Source organism: Symphalangus syndactylus, chromosome 1 (genome assembly GCF_028878055.3).
Source record: "Symphalangus syndactylus isolate Jambi chromosome 1, NHGRI_mSymSyn1-v2.1_pri, whole genome shotgun sequence".
NCBI classification, from domain to species: domain Eukaryota; kingdom Metazoa; phylum Chordata; class Mammalia; order Primates; family Hylobatidae; genus Symphalangus; species Symphalangus syndactylus.
The window spans coordinates 138,732,572-138,754,069 of NC_072423.2; the positions used below are offsets into that span (position 1 = coordinate 138,732,572).

General features: G+C 34.5%; 1 protein-coding gene across 1 annotated transcript in view; it reads left to right on the forward strand.

Moving 5' to 3' along the window:
• Positions 1 to 21,065, forward strand: part of LOC134736638 (uncharacterized) — a 103,152-nt gene extending 82,087 nt beyond the window's left edge. The window contains exon 4 of the mRNA XM_063639113.1: positions 20,178 to 21,065. The gene's annotated coding sequence lies outside the window, so the exon portion shown is untranslated. The remainder of the gene's footprint in view (positions 1 to 20,177) is intronic.
• Positions 21,066 to 21,498: the final 433 nt, after the last annotated feature.

Below are 21,498 nucleotides of genomic sequence, written 5' to 3' on the forward strand. Positions count from 1 at the left end.
AATATAATGTGTGATGTCAAATACGCATCTATCCACTGGGGAACTTACTCCTAGCTTATACTGAGCCTAGATGTTACACTAGGTAACACAGCTGTAATTACCTTGTAAGGAGAATATTGCTAGAGGGCATCATTGCACAAAGAGGACTCTTATATTGGCTTAGGGAAGAGTACCAGGTTTAGTAGCTAGAAAGAGAATGTCTGAAGTTTCTAAATTAAAAACAAGATATATAATTTATTAAAATCTTATGGAGAGAAGGAGAAATACTAAATTAGGAATTCATGGGATCACTAATTGAGTTGAGTAAAGGACATAGAGTTTAATAAAAAGTAGCAAAGGTTTCCAATGTATTTCTGACTCCTGGTTGCCCTAATAACGGGGCTTGCTCTCCAAAGTAATGAAATTATTATGACACACGCAAATGAATAATATAATAACTAGGATTAGGTTTGGGGGATTTCTATGAAGGCGTTTTTGAGGGATTTATGATGTATAAGTGATAAGATAGCATTTGAGTTATATATATAAGACAGTAATGTTCAGCATACACATGTGAGACAGCCTCTGGATACTACTAACTTATAGCTTCTTGAGGTAACTGTTGAAATCAATGGAGATAATAAATCATGTAGTTGCATATATACATTGTTAAACTTATTGGCATCATGTCTAAAGGGAAAAACAGGAATCTGGGATGGGACAAGACAAATATGCATTCTCTTGGAGATCTGGAACTGGGACAGTTACAGCAGCTGCTACTTAAAATTATCTCTTTTTCTGTCACTATAGAATTTTGCCCCCAGAAAGTAATATAAAAGAAGTCAATGGCAAATAAACCAGAAAAACAATAGAGCTCTAGCCCTTTTTAAAAATATTTCTAACTATCAAATACAGAAGACAAATACTTGTTACAGTAATGGAACTCCATGCCACTATCACATTTGCATCTGATTCCGTCTCTTATCTACTGAAGTCTATAGATCTTTAAATTAGCCATGTGGAAAAACCAACATAAAATTCCGATTTTTTCATTTTGAAACTCATCTGGGTATGTTGCTTTAAATAGAGGTCTACAAAATCTCTCACATAGTTCTAGAAATAGGGCCAGTACTGGGCAATCAAGTAGTATCCCCTGTAAAAAGAACTCACCAAAAAGCAGAAAACAAAAACTAATTAAAGCCTGCAATGGCTTTATTTATAAATATACTTAAAAACTTAGAGTTTTGTATAACACTTAATTGCAGACTACATTGGTGAAATATCTAAAGAAACGAGATAAAAATAAAATGAGTAAATACATAGCATGTTTTTGCATATATTAAAGCAACAACAACAAAAACATTTTACATGTATGTTAGGGGTCAGAAGGTAGACCTTCCATATTTCCTTTTTAAACAATAAAGGAAGTCTTCAAAAGTCTATGATAACCCACAAAGTAACGAAGTTTGAAAATAATAAAGGTGGTAGAAAGTACATTAGATAATAATTATTCAATTAAAAGCCAACATTAAGATTCATCCAGCTCTCAAAGAAAAAAGCAGAAATGAAAAGTCAAAGAAGAAGGGCTCCAATATCCAATAGGTTCTGGAGATAACAGATCCTGTAGTATATGATTATCTTTTGTGAAGATTAACCAGTTCTAGATTATATGACTCAAACATGATTATGATACCAAAATAAGAGAAACATAATGGAGGAAAAGAAAATTTCTCACCAGTTTCACATATGAAAACTGAAGTACATATGTTTGTAAATAAAAAAACCAACATTAAATTTTTGCATATTAAGGAGTAGTAATGCATAAATAAGTAGGATTAATCCTAAGAATGTAAAACTTGTTTAATATTAGTAAATCTGTAATAAAACCTCACATTATTTATAGTGTCTCTAATAAAAATGAACAAATATATACAAGATCATAAACCCCACAATATTTAAAACAAGTCTAGAAGTTCTTGGTAATGCAGTAAAACAATAAAGAATTATAATAATTTTAACTGTTGTAAAGAATAGTATAAAACTATCATTGTTTGCAAATAATACACTAAATCAACTAAAATATATTAGAAATAAAGTGCAGTAAGGTGCTTAATTATAAAAGATATATAGGAAAGCTATTATATTTGTAAATGGTAGGATATAAAATTAAACAGAAAATTTTTCCATTTAAGAATTTACTAATTAATGTACCTTGAAATAATTTTATAAATAAATATGTAGGACTCAAATGATTTTTTAAAGCACAAGAACTGATAGGGGCAGAAAATGGGTCTTGATGATTAAATGTTGTAGAATACTATAATCTTTTCTTCCAATAAATATATATGTTTAGCATAATCAGAAGGAAAGTTTCCATTATTTTTTGGAGGGGCGGTTCTGCAAAGCTAATTTAATGTTCATTTGGAAGGAGAAATCAGAAAATAACAACCAACGGTAATGGTAAATAGAGGAAGAGGGAGTGTTATGGACTGAATTTTTGTGCCCTCCTCCCTAGTTCATATGATGAAGTCCTAATCCCCAGTGGGATGGTGTTTGGAGATGGAGCCTTTGGGAAGTAAGCGAGGTTTGCTGAAGTCTTGAAGGTTAGGCCTTCGTGATGGAAGTAGTGCCCATATAAGAAGAAATATCAGAGCAGTCTCTTGTTCCTCATGCCTGCAAAACAAGGAAAAGCACACAAAAACATACATATTGATTAGTGGAAATAATTAAGGAAATCTTGGCAAATGGATACTGCAGAGCCATTAAATGCCCCCACATGTAGGATGACATCAGCAACATGGAATAGGAGGCTACTGACTTTCCCTGTTCCATCAACACACCAAATAAACATCTACACACAGATCAATTACTTCTGAGAGAAACAAATTGAGAAAATCCTACACATTGGATTTTTGTTTACTTTTGTCTCTGATGGACTGGAGAATGTTCTTTGTTGAAGACATTGAGCCAGACCGAGAAACATCTAGGCCCCTCAGAAACATGGCAGACAGAACAAGAAGGAGGAGTGGGCAGAGGCCAGAGCCTAGGCAGGATACTGCACAATGCCACTGCCATGGGCATCCAGGGATGAGTGCCAAACAGGTTACCTTGCCAGAAAGGCCACTGTTTGAGTGACAGAGATCCTTGCTATGTCCCATTCCCAGCTTCTTCTCCAACCCTGTGTTGTGGTGTGGCTACATTTCTCAATGAGAGGAAAAGGTGAGAGGAGTGAGAACCATCTTCTCTGACATCAGTCTGCACCCCTCCTGAAGGTGGACAATTAGCCTGGGGAGGCTTTTGTCTTTGGGTGTGGTGTGGTCTGAGGAGAACATCCATATTGAATAGGTTAGTAAAGCTGAGGCACATTCAGGCACAAATCTTAGCACCATTCCAGTAAGGAAGGAATTCCCAACACCCAGCTTCCCCCTAAAGAGACAAAGGTTTGGGCCACACATGTAGCACTCTAACTAAAAGTTTCCTCACAGTTTGGCTCTTAATCCACCTACCTTGGAAGCATAATGGACTAAGCATACACAAAACAATGTAGCAGTTTTACGTAGGCGTGATCACACTTCCAGGGACTTCTCTCAAGATCCAGGCAGAAAAGGGGCCAAAACTCAGAGCTTCCAGTTTATCCGTAGAGAGTTTTATTTCCCCACAGACTCTTTCAACTGCTGCTGCTTATAGTCAAGCTTCTAACAAGCCTGCATTAGAGAGTTAACTGAGCTAGCATACTAGAGACCTGCAGGATTCTGAACAGGAGCTGTGCATATTCTAAACCTTTCCCCCTAGCTCTTCCCAGGGTTAAATCCAGGTCTATCAATTACTCCTGGAAGGCATTGGTGCATGCATCAGTGCCCCAACTTTTTTTTTTTTTTTTTTTTTGAGACGGAGTCTTGCTCTGTCGCCCAGGCTAGAGTGCAGTGGCGCAATCTCGGCTCACTGCAAGCTCCGCCTCCCGGGTTCACGCCATTCTCCTGCCTCAGCCTCTCCGAGTAGCTGGGACTACAGGCGCCCGCCACCGCGCCCGGCTAATTTTTTGTATTTTTAGTAGAGACGGGGTTTCACCGTGGTCTCGATCTCCTGACCTCGTGATCCGCCCGCCTCGGCCTCCCAAAGTGCTGGGATTACAAGCGTGAGCCACCGCGCCCGGCCTAGTGCCCCAACTTTTATAGCTCCTACACCATATCCTAAACCTTCTAGCCCAGGAAATGGGAGGTACTAGGCATGTGTGATTCTCCCTTGATTACAGAATAAAGAAATGGTTTTAAATAAGCACACAAGCATTCCCAAGGCCTAAACCTCCTATAATCGGTGCATAGGTGGGGCTAAAATGCACATTTCCCAGTTTTTTTCCTGCAAGAGGCTTGCATGCCCAGTTTTTCAGCTGCTGGTTGAGGATTGAGCTCCTGTCTATCCTGAATTTGGGAATCAATGGTGTAGAGAAACAATAAACCTTTGGAAGACTGAATGAGAGTTTGGTTACTTCTTGAACCTTTTTTCCTGGCTTGTGCCAGTGATAAAGCCAAGTCTGTCGATTCTCTATGGAAGGAATTTTTCTATGTACCAAGCACACAAATAGATTGTGTATAGAACAGCTTGCACGTGATGAACTGACTCCCTACCCACCTAGATTCAGGAGTTGATGGGGCTTTGCATGCTTGAGTCTCCCTATATCACAGAAAGCAAAAAGGTGGACACATTCAAAGGACCCACTTACGGAAAATATTCTGCCAGAATCAAAGGGTGTAGTAGGAAGGAGAATGCAGGCGTTTTCCACAGATCTGCTTCCAGGCTTAGTGTAGAGAAGGTGAAGGATTGTCTTCTGCTGTGAGCTTTACCCTGATGATCGAAGAAACTAGAACAAACATCTAACACCCCAACCTTTCCAGATGCATCTAGAGACACTGGCTTCTAGCTTACCCATTCTGAGGTACTGACAAGACTTGGCACACTCTTGTCTCCAGATGGCCACTAAAAACAGAGTCAGCAGTTTGGACAAACACAGAGATTTGAGAGGCACTTTAGGATCTCTCGCTGGACGGATTGGTGAGGTTCTTCTTTTACAAGAGGCCAGTCTAAAAGGACTGAGGGATGCTACTGTCTTATCTAATAAACAGAAACCAACACTGAGAGTCAATAAAAATAAGGGAAATATGTTCTGAATAAAAGAACAAGATAAATCTTTACATGCTAAAAATAAGGATATGGAGATATGTGATTTACCTAACAAAGAATTCAAAAGAACTGTCACAAAAATACTTACTGAGGTTAGGGGAGCAAAATATGAACAAACTGAGAACTTCAACAAAGAGACAAACTATAAAAAGTACCAAACAGAAATCATAGTACTGAAGAATATAATAACTGAAGTTAAAAAATCAATAGAAAAATGTAATGCAGAATGGATTAAGCAAAAAAAAAGGATCAGTGAACTCAAAGACAGGTCATTGGAAGTCATCCACTTAAAGAAACAAAAAAAAATAAAGAGTAAAGACGGCTTAAGAAAATTATGGGAAACCATCAAGTGAAACCATCTATGCATTATTAGAATTCCAGGAGAAGAAATCAAGAAAGGACCAAAAATATACTCAAATAAATAATGGCACAACACTTACCAAGACTGAGAAAGAAAATAGAAGTCCAGATATAAGAAGCCCGAAAGATATTAAATAGGATGCATATAAAGATACTCACTCTGAGAGACATTATATTAAATTATCAAAATTAGAAAATTTTGAAAACAGCAAGAGAACTACTTGTTACATACAAGGAAATGTCCATAAAACTATTAGTGGATTTTTTTTTAGCAAAAACATTGCAATCATAAAGAAGTGGTTTGATATTTCAGAATACGGAGAGAAAAAACAAACGTTGCCTGTCAAGATTAATATGCCAGGCAATTCTGTCTTTCAAAGATGAAGAGTTGATAAAGACTTTCTCAGACAAACAAAAGCTAAGGGAGTTTATTCCCACTGAACTTTCTGACAAAAAGTGCTAACATAATTTTTACAAACTGAAGTAAAAGGATGCAAATTAGTAAAAGAAAACATGTAAATGTATAAAACTCACAGAAGTAAATACATTTTTAGTTTTAAAACATTCTAATACTCTAATGGCAATGTGTGAGTTAACTTTATTTCCAGTATGAAGGCTAAAAGGAAAAACTATTACAAACAATTATAGCTATAATATCTTGCTGAGGGATGCAAATTATAAAGGAATGTAAATTGTGACGTCAAAAACCTAAAATGCTAGGGGTTATGGGTAGAAAAAGTGTAGCGTTTGTATATGCCAAGTTAGATTTTTATTAGTTTAAAATAGCCTGTTGTAAGTATGAGGTGCTTTTTGTAAGCCTCAGCATAACCACAAAGCAAAAACCCATAGTAGATACACAAAAGATAAAAATGATTCAGATGATATCATTAGAGAGAACCATTAAGCCTCAAAGACAGCAAGAGAGGAAGAAAGGAACAAAAGATATGTCAAACAAGTAGAAAAATTAATAAAATGACATTAGTAAATCCTTACCTGTATCAATAATTACTTTAAATGTAAATGGATTAAGATTTGCAATAGGAAAGTATAGAGTGGGTTAATGAATAAAAAATCAAGACTCAACAGTGTGCTCACTTTAAGAGACTCACTTCTCCTTTGAGGACAAATAAACTAAAAGTTAAGGGATGAAAAAATACATCCTATGCAATGGAAAAGAGAGCAGAGGTAGCTATACTTACATTAGACAACGTAAGCTTTAAGTAAAAAAACTCACAAGGGAAAAAGAAGGCCATTATATAATAATAAAGTGGTTACTTCACCAACAAGATATAACAATCATAAATACATATGTACCCAACATCAGAGCACATAAATATCTAAAGAAGTTATTAAAATGTATGAAGGGATATATAGAGTCTAATACATTAGTTGTAGGTGATCAACGTCGTGCTTTCAGCAATGGTTAGATTATCCTAACAGAAAATCAATACAGAAACACTGAACTTGGACTACACTTTACATCAGATGGACCTAATCAACACATGTAGGACATTCCACCCAACAACAAAATAATACACATTCTTCTCATGTGCATGTGGATGATTCTTCAGAAGAGATCGTATGTTAAGCCACAGAACAAGTCTTAACATATTTCTTTGTGAAGTATCTTTTTTGACCAAAATGCAGCAAAACTAGAAATCAGTAAGAGGAGGAATCATGAAAAGCTTACAAATATATGGAAATGAAACATACTTTTGAACAACTATTGAGTCAAAGAAGAAAGTAATAGGAAAATTGAAAAATATCTTGAAACAATAGAAACACCACTTATCGCTTTATGCAATGCATCAAAAACAGTGCTAAGGGAATTTTATAGTAGCAATCATGAGCATCAAAAGAGAAGAATGATCTCAAATGAGCAATCTAACATTATACCTCAAAGAACTAGGAAAAGAAGAACAAACTAAGCCAAAAGTTAGCAGAAGGAAGAAAATAGCAAGATCAGAGCAGAATTAAATGAAATAGACATTAGAAAAACGATATAAAATATTAATTGAACTAAGAGTTGGTTTATTGGAAAGATAAGCAAAATTAATAGACTATTATATAGAATAAGAAAAAAACTTGTTTAGCTTATGCTTTGCATGAGGGGGCAGATATTAGCGCATCACACTACGGTAGAAGAAGAATTAGACAAATATTAATTATCTTATTTAAACATTAAACCCAAAATATTTGCCAGATTTTATATGAGTGATAAAAAATAATGCTGTAAATACCCTACATATTATTAAAAATCAATACATTGTGTGAAGAGATACTAGAGTAAGTGCTACCTGTACACCACTGTAGTTTATTATAAACCTTTCCTGTGTGTTTTTATTTCATAGCTTTACAAGAAAGTAAATTTAATAAGAAATGCCGTGGAGACGTATTATGATCTGGTTGACTCCTAGGTGACCAGGTCACCTGAATTTATATGAAACTACTGCTGTTTTCTCTGTATGGTTTGGCATAAGCTTTATAGTAAATACTTTTTAAGGATTAAATGATAATGTTAATACTAGCTATATTTTAGGGACACTGTCAGTTGAGTGGGAACAAATTCCCATAGACGGTGATGCCATCTTTGTATGAAGACAAAGCAAATGTTAATTCCTAATTATAAAATTTCTTCCTACTAGGGGAACATTACACACCAGGGCCTGTTGTGGGGTGGGGGGAAGGGGAGGGATAGCATTAGGAGATATACCTAATGTTAAATGACGAGTTGATGGTTGTAGCACACCAACATGGCACATGTATTCATATGTAACTAAGCTGCACGTTGTGCACATGTACCCTAAAACTTAAAGTATAATAACAAATAAATAAAGTTATTGAATAAGTGTACAAGTTAAAGAAAAATAGAAAATTTCTTCCTACTTCATTTTACATTTTTCAGTAGAGGAAAAAATCCTGTCAATAAAACACAAACCCAAAACCTTCAAATGGTTTCAATCTTTCTCACTGACAAAATGAAAAATAAATATTTGTCGTAATAGATAATCTTTCTACTTAGTCAAACTAGTCAGATCTTTTCTACTTAAAAAATGGCTACATGAAGTTAAAGACAGAAAGGAATGTGGTGGAGGGTGAGAGGCAGGTGAGCCTCTTATCACCAAAAGCATTGTAGTTTATTCAGAATCACATACAGAGTAACCTGTTTGAAGGTAAGTTCTCTAAGAATAATAATTTTGCTTCGTAACAAAATTGGTGATTCATTTGGTTTGCCAGGGAAATACTACCTCTAATGAATGCTGAAAAATTCCAATTTTTTTCTATTAAATTTGTATATGGCCAGTTTCAAGTGGATTATTCTGCAACATTTAGCTTATTATTCAGTAAACTAAACATTAATTCTGTAATGTTTTACATTTTTCTCCTCTTTGCTTATTTTCCTTCACATCTTGTTCGTTCCACATTCATTTGTTGATGCTACTTCTTTCCTGCCTGCCCTTTTAATGCAGTAAAATATCCTTTTATCTAAAATGATTTGGGTCGGTCAAAATAGACTTCCTCAGAAAGGATTTTCTTTTTTAGGTGTACCAAATTTATATATTTCTCCTATCTCCTGACATTCTTAAATTATGATTGTAAATTTTATCTTATTTTCACAAGAATGAATGATTCATTGAATAAGAATCTCAAGTGGGAAGAGGCTGTGTTTGGATAGTGTGGTTTATGCTTGCTTTTCCTTTATGTTACATGCAATGAATAGGCCTTTCAATTATAGCTGTACTTTTGAAATTAAGATCAGCCACATGTCTAGTGGTTCTTGAAACATTACTCTTCTCTATGGTCCACCATACAATTTAGAATTGATGCATGATATATAAAAGATTTGGGTCATTAAAAAAAATCCTGTGTTGGGGCCGGGTGCAGTGGCTCACGCCTGTAATCCCAACACTTTGGGAGGCCAAGGCGGCGGATTACAAGGTCAAGAGATCGAGACCATCCTGACTAACACGGTGAAACTCCATCTCTACTAAAAATAAAAATAAAAAAAGAATAGCTGGGTGTGGTGGCACGTACCTTTAATCCCAGCTACTTGGGAGGCTGAGGCAGAGGAATCGCTTATACCTGGGAGACAAAGGTTGCAGTGAGCCAAGATCACGCCCCTGCACTCCAGCCTGAACAACAGAGTGAGACTCCGTCTCAAAAAAAAAAAAAAAAAAAAATCCTGTGTTTATTGATAATGTTTAAGCTTTTAAAGATTGATTCCTTTTTATTGGTGGATATAGAACGGCAGTTGTACTACCTTGCCTCAAGTAAGTATAAAATGAGGTCCAAAGTTAATTTTCTTGTTGTCTTGTAATTATGTCCAAGTATCCACACTTCATAATGGGAGCCACCAGCCATGTCATAAAAGGCATCAATAAGGAGCACAGACCCCATTATGGGAACTTAACCATTATTTTCTACCCTTTTCCTAAAGAACTAAAAGAACTTGAGGGTCAGATGTCACTAGAAATGCATTATTCCTGTTAAGAGATTTCTTTCTTTCTTGTGAGGAGAATGGGTAGCAAATTGTACCTTCCCATAGATACAGGGAATCCAAATGAAATTTGATAGCTAACATATATTGGGTGATCACTGTGCTAGGGAACAGACTAAGCACATCATACATTTATTAACTCAGCTTCTTCTCACAACCACCTTCTGAGATAGGAGTTACTATTACCCCTGATTTCAGATGCACAAATTGAGGCACAGAACAACATCTTTCACAAAGCTGCACACAGCTATTTCATGTCAGAATCTGGTTTCAGCTTTATATATTCTGGATTCAGATGCTTTGCTCATGAAAAGTCATATTGCCTTTAACTGAAAAAGACATGAATTATTGCAAGAAAGGAAGATTAGGACACTTTCTTGATTGGACATCTGCTTACATATCTGACTTGAAGATTTGTGCTCTGTGCCTATTTAAGAAGGAAAAATTGAATCAAAAAGCAATGGAATAGAATGTATATTCTGCAGTTGTTGGGTAGCATGTTCTGTAAATATCTGTTAGGTCCATTTGTTCTAGGGTTTAGTTTAAGTCCATTGTTTTCTTTGTTGACTTTCTGTCTTGACCTGTCTAGAGCTGTCAGTGGAGTACTGAAGTCCCCCACTATTATCGTTTGCTGTCTATCTCATTTCTTAGGTCTAGCAGTAATTGTTGTAGATTTGGGAGCTCAAGTGTTAGGTGCATATATATTTAGGATTGTGATATTTTACCATTGGACTAGTCCTTTGTCATTTATATAAGGTCCCTCTTTGTCTTTTTTAACTGCTGTTACCTTAAAATTTCTTTTGTCTGATATAAAAATAGCTACTCCTGCTCACTTTTGCTGTCCATTTGCATGCAATATCTTTGTCCACCCCTTTACATTAAGTTTATGAGTTCTTATGTGTCAGGTGAGTCTCTTCAAGACAGCAGATACTTGATTGATGAATTCTTATCCATTCTGCCATTCTGTGTCTTTTAAGTGGAATATTTAGGTCATTTACATTCCACATTAGTATTGAAATATGAGGTACTATTCTATTCATCATGCTATTCGTTGAATACCTTGTGATTTTTTTCATTGTGTTGTAATTTTATAGGTCCTGTGAGATTTATGCTTTAAGGAGACTTTATTTTGGTGTATTTTGAGGATTTGTTTACATTCTATTCATCAACACATGGAACATTCTCCAAGATAGATCACATGATAGGCCCCAAAACAAGTCTCAACAAATTTAAGAAAATCAAAACTATAGCAAGTACTCTCTCAGGCCACAGTGGAATAAAATTGGAAATCAACTCCAAAAGGAACCCTCAAGACTATGCAAACACATGGAAATAAAATAACCTGCTCCTGAGTGATCTCTGGGTCAACAATGAAAACAAGATGGAAATTTAAAAATTCTTTGAACTAAATGATAATAGTGACACAACCTATCAAAACCTCTAAGAAACAGCAAAAGTGGTGCTAAGAGGAAAGTTTATAGCATTAAATGTTTACATCAAAAAGTCTGAAAGAACTCAAATAGACAATCTAAGGTTACATTTCAAGGAGCTACAGAAACAACAAACCAAACCCAACAGAAGAAAAGAAATAACAAAGATCAGAGCAGAACTAAATGAAATTCAAACAGTACAACAGATAAATGAAACAAAAAGCTGGTTCTTTGAAAAGACCATTAGTGAGAATAACGAAGAAAAGAGGAGAGAAGATCCAAATAAGCTCAATAAGAAATGAAACGGGATGTATTACAACTGATAACGCAGAAATACAAGGGATCATCCAAGGGTACTATGAACACCTTTACACGCATAAACTAGAAAACTTAGAGGTGGTGGATAAATTCTTGGAAATATGCAACCCTCCTAGATTAAACCAAGAGGAAATAGAAACTCTGAACGGACCAATAACAAGCAGCAAGAATGAAATGGTAATTAAAAAGTTACTACCACCAACAACAAAAAATGTCCAGTACCAGACAGATTCACAGCTAAATTCTATCACACATTCAAACAATTGGTACCAATGCTATTGACACTATTCCACAAGATAGGGAAAGAGGGAATCCTTCCTAAATCATTCTATGAAGCCAGTATTATCCTAACACCAAAACCAGGAAATGACATAACAAAGAAGAAAACTACACACCAGTATTTCTGATGAACATAGATGCAAAACTCCTCAAAAAAAAAAAAAAAATACTAGCTAACTTGATCCAACAGCATATCAAAAAGATAATCCACTGTGATCAAGTGGGTTTCATACAAGGAATGCAGGGATGATTTAACATCCACAAGTCGGTAAATGTGATATACCACATAACCAGAATTAAAAATAAAAATCACATGACTATTTCAATAGACACAGAAAAGGCATTTGAGAAAATCCAGCATCCCTTTGTGATTAAAACCCTCTGCAAAATTGGCATAGAAGGCACATACCTTAGGATAATAAAAGCCATGTATTACAAACCCATAGCCCACATTATACTGAGAGGGGAAAAGCTGAAAGCATTCCCTGTAAGAACTGGATCAAGACAAGGATGGCCACTTTCATCACTTCTATTCAACATAGTGCTGGAAGTCCTAGCCAGAGCAATCAGACAAGAGAAAGAAAGGGTATACAAATTGATAAAGATGAAGTCAAACTGTCGCTGTTTGCTGATGACGGGATCATATACCTAGAAAACCCTAAAGACTCATCCTAAAAGGTCCTGTAGCTGATAAATGAATTCAGCAAAGTTTCACGATACACAATGAATGTACATAAATCAGTAGCCCTACTATACAACCATGACCAAGCTGAGAATCAGATCAAGAACTCAAGAACCCTTTTACAATAACTGGAAAAACAAAACAAAACAAAAAATGTAGGAATAGACTTAACAGAGGAGATGAAAGACCTGTGCCAGCAAAACCACAAAACACTGCTGAAAGAAATCATAGAAAACACAAACAAATGGAAATACGTGAAAATGACCATAATGCCAAAAGCAATCTACAAATTCAATACAATCCAATCAAAATACCACAATCATTCTTCAAAGAACTAGAAAAAATCATCCTAAAATTCATATGAACCCAAAAAAGTGCCTGCATAGCTAAAGTAAGACTAAGCAAGAAGAACACATCTGGAGGCATTACATTACCTGACTTCAAACTATATAAGACCATAGTCACCAAAACAGCATGGTAGTGGTATGAAAATAGGCACAGAGACCAATGGGACGGATGGAGAACCCAGAAATAAAGCCAAATACTTACAGTCAATTGATCTTTGACAAAGAAAACAAAAACATGAAGTGGGGAAAGGACACCCTATTCAACAAATGGTGCTGGGATAATTGGCAAGCCACATGTAGAAGAATAAAACTGGATCCTCTTCTCTTACCTTTTACAAAAGTCAGCTAAAGATAGATCAGACTTTAAGATCTGAAACCATAAGAATTCTGTAAGATAACAGTAAAAAAAAAAAAAAAAAAAAACCGTTTTAGACAATGGCTTAGGCAAAGACTTTGTGACCAAGAACCCAAAAGCAAATGCAACAAAACAAATATAAATAGATGGGACTGAAATAAATGAAAAAGCTTCTGAATAGCAGAAGAAACAATCAGCAGAGTACACAGACAAGCCATAGACTGGGAGAAAATCTTCACAATCTATACATCTGAGAAAGGACTAATATCCAGAATCCACAAAGAACTCAAATCAGCAGGAAATAAACAGCCCCATCAAAAAGTGGGCTAAGGGCACGAATAGACAATTCACAAAAGAAGATACACAAATGGCGACAAACATGAAAAAATGTTCAACATCACTAATGATGAGGGAAATGCGAATGAAAACCACAATGCAATACAACCTTTTGCTGCAAGAATGGCCATAATTTTAAAATTAAAAAATAATGGATGTTGGCATGGATGTGGTGAAAAAGGAACACTTTTACGCTGCTGGTGGGAATGTAAACTAGTACAGCCACTGTGGAAAACAGTGTGGAGATTCCTTAAAGAATTAAAAGTAGATCTGCCATTTGATCCAGCAATCCCACTACTCTGTATCTACCCAGAGGAAAAGAAGTCATTATACAAGTTAGTTACTTGCACATGCATATTTATAGCAGCAGAATTCATAATTGTAAAAATATGGAACCAGCCCAAATTCTCATCAGTGAGTGGATAAATTGTGTGTGTGTATATATATAATATATAATAATATATATATAATTATATATTATATATTATATATATTATATATAATATATAATTATACTATATTATATATAATTATAATTATATATAATATGTATAATATATAATATATGTAATAATATATATAATATTATATTATATGTTATATATTATATACATTATACATATTATATATAATTTATATGTAATATATAATTATATAATATATTATATATTATATAATAATAATTATCTATAAATGTTATATATTATATATAATATATAATATACTATATATAATATATAAATTATATATTATATATATTATATATAATATATATTATATATATTATATAATATATATAATAGCATTCCACAGTATATATATGGAACATACGTATGTACATACACATATACATATATATGTACATACGTATGTTCCATATATATACTGTGGAATGCTATTCAGCCTTAAAAGGGAATGAAATAATAGCATTTGCAGTAACCTGGAAGGAATTGGAAACCATCATTCTAAGTGAAGTAATTCAGGAGTGGAAAACCAAATATCTCATGTTCTTACTCATAAGTAGGAGCTAAGCTATGAAGACACAAAGGCATAAGAATGATGTAATGGACTTTGAGGACTCTGGGCAAAGAGTAAGAGAGGTATGAGGGATAAAAGACTACATATTGGATATAGTGTACACTGCTTGGGTGATGAGTATACCAAGATCTCAGAATTGGCCACTAAATAACTTATTCAGGTAACCAAACATCACCTGTTCCCCCAAAACCTATTGAAATTAAAAAAAAAAAAAAAGGAACACAATTGAGAGTAAATGGAGATAGTCCTGTATTTCTACTCTTTGCTATGACAGGATGTGTAACATTGCTGTGTAGGAAGTGGACACCATAGAATGTAGAAGGGCTAGGTCCAAATTTCTAGTGACCCGCCTAAGAGGGCTGCCTAGCAGGTAAGGGAACCCAATGAGTAAGGGCTGTGGGAGATGCAGGAGAAAACTGCAGGTAGCATTTAGAAAAGGTCATGTCAAGCACATTTCCCATACCTGCAAGGCTTCCAATAAACCCAGACCCCAGAAGATAGCCAGCATCTGGATACTTGCCCAAGAGAAGGAATTCTTAACCGAGAGAATACTTCAATTGCATCCTTTTAAGTAGAACACATTTTGCCAATTTTCTCTGAACCTTTCTTCAAACCTCTGGAATAAATGAAAAATAAGTGGAGGGTGTCAAGGAGGGAAAATGAAGGACACATATTTGAATTTTCCAGCCTTTGACCCTAGGCAAGGAGTTGGCTGATTCAGGAATGTGAAGAGGAGAATTATAGAACTAAATTGAATATGAGATCAAATTTTAAACTGGATTAACTAAAGTATAATGTTCAATACTTCAGTTATTGGAAAGTCGTTGGATCCACCCCAGATGAGTGAGCAGAATACGATTAGTGGCAAACACAAAATGACTGGAGAAAAACAAAAATGGTCAAACTCTTTCATGAGGCTCAGATTATTCAATGAATCAATAACCAAAGACTTCTATAGTGGATGAGCAAATGCTTGCTTCAGACTGGAAATGTATTCAAGTGGTCACAATGATACACTCGATGACAATGATGCAGTCACCATTGTTACTGTACTTTTTGAGTTAATTACTTTATACTAATGAATACATTTACCGTTGCATTCTTTTTAAACTTAACAAAGTATTAAATGCCTCTCTTCTTGATACGGTTGTAGGCCATGTCGGGTGTAAACATGAATAAAACATGTTATGTTCTAACTAAGCAAGTGATGCAGTGTAAAAAATGTCATTAAAGCAGTTTATTACAAAATCTAAGGAGTGCAGTGGTGGAGATACACTGTGTTGGTTAGCGTAGGGGAGAGCACTCAAAATAGGAGAAATCAGAAAGACTTTCTGAAGGACATGAGGTTTGAAATACTAAACACATTTTAGAGAAACTACTGTTCATTTTTGGTACTTTATCCACCATGTTCTTGAAATACACTAAGCCTTTATTCATGTCAGGCCCCTCCCACATGCCTTAAATATCCTCACTCTTTCATCATGTAATGCTTAGCCATCCTTTAAGACTCAGCCAAAATGCCATATCTTCAGAGAGGGGTAACCTGAGCTATAAATCTAAAATTTGCCTCCCTGTTATTTCATCAGATCTTGCAGTTTCTTCATATCTTCTAATAATTATAAATAATATTTGTGTGAACTTTGTTAATACTTTTATTTTCCATAATATGAGTTTCATGAGACCAAGAATCCTGCTTTTTTTTTTTTTTTACTACTGCATTTCTAGAGTCTTATAATAGCATGATAAAAACTTTCTGCATTAATTTGTTTGATACTATTTAGTGATTCATTAATCAGCATGTGATTATTTGGGCTTTTGGTACTTTTTTCTTCTGCTGCTTTCTTGAATTTGAAGATTTTATTGTTTGTGAGCTACTCAGAGCCTATCTGAATGAACTGTTACCTTTATGATTTTCTAGGCTACCCCTTGGGTCCCGGTATTCCATAAAAGGATTCCTTCGCCAGTATAGGTTGTGTCTAGGAAATCTTTTAGGTTCAGCCTCTCAAAGCTACTTGAATCTTCTGTTGCCAACCATTTTTTGAATATTCATTTCTGACTCTGCTCTGGCTTTGTTGAACCCAAAGCTCTGCTTTTCTCACCGCTGCTAACTTGCTTCCCTTACTTGCCTGCTTCCCCTAAATCTCTATTTCATTTTTTACTTCCTTTTGGGAGCTATTGTTAGTCTTAGTGCGGAAAAAGTTAAATCTATTGCTTAGAATTAGAATTTTGAGCTGTCTCATTCTTTGTGAAAATAGGAATAAGCACAAATACGGAAATACAATAAAATATGACATATTTATATAACTACTGCTTGTGTTTTCTATTTTTCATTACTAACCATGTAAAATAAAGTCTTCAGTGAGTGCATGTGTTGAAATAACAAATCTCTTGTTATTTCTGACAATTTTATTCATGTTATCTATTTTCAGATATAAAAATTTTAGAACAGGAAAGGAAACTATAATTGTACCCTTTATTATTTTGTTCCATTCTATATTTCTTACCCTTGACATCTTCACACTGATACATTTAGTTTTGCATTGGAGTCCCATCGATAAGCAGCAAAGGCCAGTACTTTGGTTTGATGTGCATAAAATGGAGATGCAAATACTCTGTGGACATTTGTATCACCAATGGTGAAAAGCATGATGATGGTTGGCAAAATAATGTGTCTTTACAATGATTTGTTTCAACATTTTGCAAATGCATTTCCCATTTAATCCACAAAGTATAACTGTGATACAAGCAAGAAATGTGCCATCATCATCAATTTTCAAGTATAAAACTTGTCTTAGTACCTTTAGATGCATTGCTTGAGCTTCTATGGCTAAAGAGTTGATAGATCTGGGTCTCAGATGCTGGACTTAAAAGTTTTAGTCCAGTAGTGTATCTGTTAAACTCTTATACCTCTTCGTGAGATCACTATGCTAAGATAAGCATTGTTAGAGTGTTACTGAATATATAATGAGTGGCTATTATAAATTATAATGTACAGTGGCAATTAAAGGAAAGACAGGAGAGTAAATCTTTATAATACAAATTCTGAACTTTTTTGCTGTAGACTGGATCCTAGTATTTCCTCCATTGATATTCCAGAAGTATAGAAATGTACACTTTAAAAGAAACTTAAATTAATTCATAACAAAAAATAAATTTTCATTTTTGTGGCAATGCCGCAATGACTCACCATTTCAATTCTCATGATTCTTTATTTTTATTTATTTATTTTTTGAGACAAACTCTCACTCTGTCCCCCAGGCTGGAGTGCAGTGGTGTGATCACGGCTGACTGCAACCTCCACCTCCCGGGTTCAAGCAATTTTTGTGCCTCAGCCTCCTGAGTAGCTGAAATTACAGGCATGTGCCACCACGCCCAGCTAGTTTTTGTATTTTTAGTAGAGATGGGTTTTCTCCATGTTGGTCAGGCTGGTCTCGAACTCCTGACCTCAGGTGATCCACCAGCCTCAGCCTCCCAAAGTGCAGAGATTACAGGTGTGAGCCACTGTGCACCACACATTCTTATGAATCTTTAAAGAACATGCATATGCTAATTTATTGAAAGTTGCCCACTTTGGAGTTTTTCCATGAAACTCTTTTGATATCACCAGATGTAAGGATATGGCTTTTCTGTCATTTATTAAAGTTGATAAAAATATGATTATTGGCTTTTCCAAATTCCAAATATTTATGTTACTAAAATTGAAATATGATTCTTTTAGATAAGAATATTAACCTAGATTTTAACTTTTTAAATGGTAAGCAAACTCTGTGACTCCAGGATTAGTAGAGTAAGATGAAGTTTTATTTCTTAACTTTGGCACAAGTGTCTTGAAAACACCTTAATCTTACTTTGATAGAGTATTTGTCAAAGAACCATTGTTAGTTTGTAATTACTTTGATTAAAGAAGAATTAAAAGTGGTTTACAGCAATCAACTGCTCTCAAACTCTCATGTGTTAGCCATTATCTTCCTGCTTTCAAGGTGCAGGCGTTGGCTGAAGTAAGGGACTAGTTAGACCCTTCTGAGAATCTTTGGTTAATATATTTTCTTTTCATTCTGCAGAAAGACAATCAAATTTTTAATTTTCTAATCAGGTTTCACTTTGATTAATACCACAGTGATCATTTAAGGAAAATAGAATACAATGTAATGTCTTCCTAGTTGAAAGTATGCTCTTCCTAGCATAGTTGAAACATTTATCTTAACTGTGTTACCAATAGTTATGTGCAAGAAATAACATTTTCAAGTAGTTGAGAAATGACAATAGAATGATAATAAGCAGAACAGCTATCCACAGGGTTTGTCTTATTATCTAATCCATTGATCTGTGGTATATACAGCTCTTCTTGTTTTCTTACCCAATCAAATTCAGATATGCTTTGTTGAGCTTAGTTTTTATACACTTCAATGTTTTCAACTTTGATTATATTGTTGCTATCCCTGTTATTACGAAGTTCAGGTGAAAAATATTTTTAAAGACTTCAATATTTTAACTAAAAAATAAGAAAGAAGACTTAAAAAAAAAAGTACTTTGTTGGAATCCAAGCCACAATATTTATTTTACTAGAAGATTAAATAGAAAAGATTATCTTAAGTGCAGAGTTTCGTTCAAACCTATTTTACTTCTTTTTTACAAATTTACTAAAATGAACAAATAGAAATATTATTTTCATGTTCAGTCAGCCAAACTGTTAAACAGCCAAAAGAATTTAACATCTTGAATGCAATGAACTCTTGGCCAACCTTGGAGAAACTGTTCACACATACATAATGAGCCATTAAAAATCATAAGTGATTTATAGGAAGTTGAATTATCCATGCTTCCTCGGGGCCTAATACTGGACATTCTAAGTAGTTTCTATTAAACTTATTTTCTCAATAATTATTTCCAGGCCTGTGGTTTTCTATGAATCATTAATTTGTCATCCATATAGATTATTGTGAGATATCATACTGTCCTCCTGGTTATATTATACTGAAAATTATATCTTTTTCTATAAGGTTCATTCAAAAAGACGAAATATTTGATTTTAGTTTTAGTATCTAGGTAGACAAAGGCACTATATTGTAATACATTCTTTGTTCTTTTTTCTAAGTGCTATATTCTGATTGAACTTGTTTTGTTGAACTAAAGATGGAGAGAAGAAAATCCAATTTAAAAAATCTACTTTAGATGTGCACCTTCTGGGAGAAGGGGATAGATTCAAGGATCCTTGAATAAAATTAGTCAATATGAAATAAGGTAAATAGAAATATTGTTTATATGTTTACTAAAACTCTTCTTTGATGAATAGTATCCAAATGCTACCAGAGTATACTTTGCTAATGGCAGCAGTTAATGGTATTCAACATCTCTCCTCTACCTCTCCTTTTTGTAGGAAAAAACATATGGAAAACCATTGTCCATATATAGCACATCTTTTTGCCTTTCCTGATTCTATGGGAGATCTTCTATAATTCTGCAAATTATATAGAACCTCTGCTGGTCCAGTAGAAGTTCAGTTGAATTCCCTCCTCATCCTGTGGAACAGATAGTTTTGCCATTTGCATATTCAACTTCCTGATCTGTAAATATGTCTGTTTTTCTTTTAAACCAATTATAACATCTGTCTGGTTCTCTCACTGAAATGCATTCTTTAAGACGTTTATTTTATATCTGTATGAGAATCATGATTTTACCCTTTTTGTTGGAAAATTATTTTTTATCATTCCTCTAGGGCAGGAGTTCTCAACTTCAGTACTGTTGGCATTTGGGGCCAATTTTTTTTGTTATGAGGGCTAGTTGTGTGCCTTAAAGGATATTTAACATCTTCTCTGCCCTCTACCCATTCGATACCAGTAGAACCACCCAGAAATATCTTCACACATTGTTAAGAGTTCCAGCTGCAAATATTTAAAATCACCCCTGACTGAGAACAACTGTCCTGGGATAAAATATATCTGCTTTAATATCCAAAAAAAAAGACTAATGTCTGCTGCTCATTATTCATGTTACTAGTTTACTGTGCAGCTGCTACGTGTGTATGTGTATTAGTTACAGGTTCTACAGATAACGCTATCAATAAGACCAAACACAAATTTGCTTTTAGGAAACTTGGATCTAATTCTAGTTAGTGTCATATCCTGTTTATGCAGATTCTTGTTTACCTTTAGTCCAGGGAAATACGTTGTTACTCTGTAAAATGATTCTTTTCCTTGTTTTGCCTGTTTTCTCTGTTTTTCCTCTTTGTCTTTCCTTGGCTTTTTAAAATTTATGAGTTAAATAATGATCCTAGTTATAGCATAAAAGCACGCTATATATCTAGGAAATAAGTTAGTAATAAATATGTAAGTGAAAAAAGTCATCATTAGTGTTGTCCTCTCTTATTTCTGATAGTTTCTGAAAGTTGGCCCCCGAAGTAACCCACAAGTAAAATATTAAGTGAGAAACTATATGAGCACTCAGAATACATTTTAGCACAGGTCTGTAATATGTATTTAAAAAGATACAGACATGTAAGATAAGTCCGAGATAATACAGTTTGACTTACCGGTGACAAAGCCAAATAAGGAATACAATTATTTACATATAGTCTAGGGAAAACAAATATACCAAATCCTTAATGCAGTAATTTTTCTGACAATATCCCAAGAGGAATTTTTTTTAAAGTTTTATGAGTAGAGGGCTATGGTAATAACACTGTGTTAGATAATGTCTTT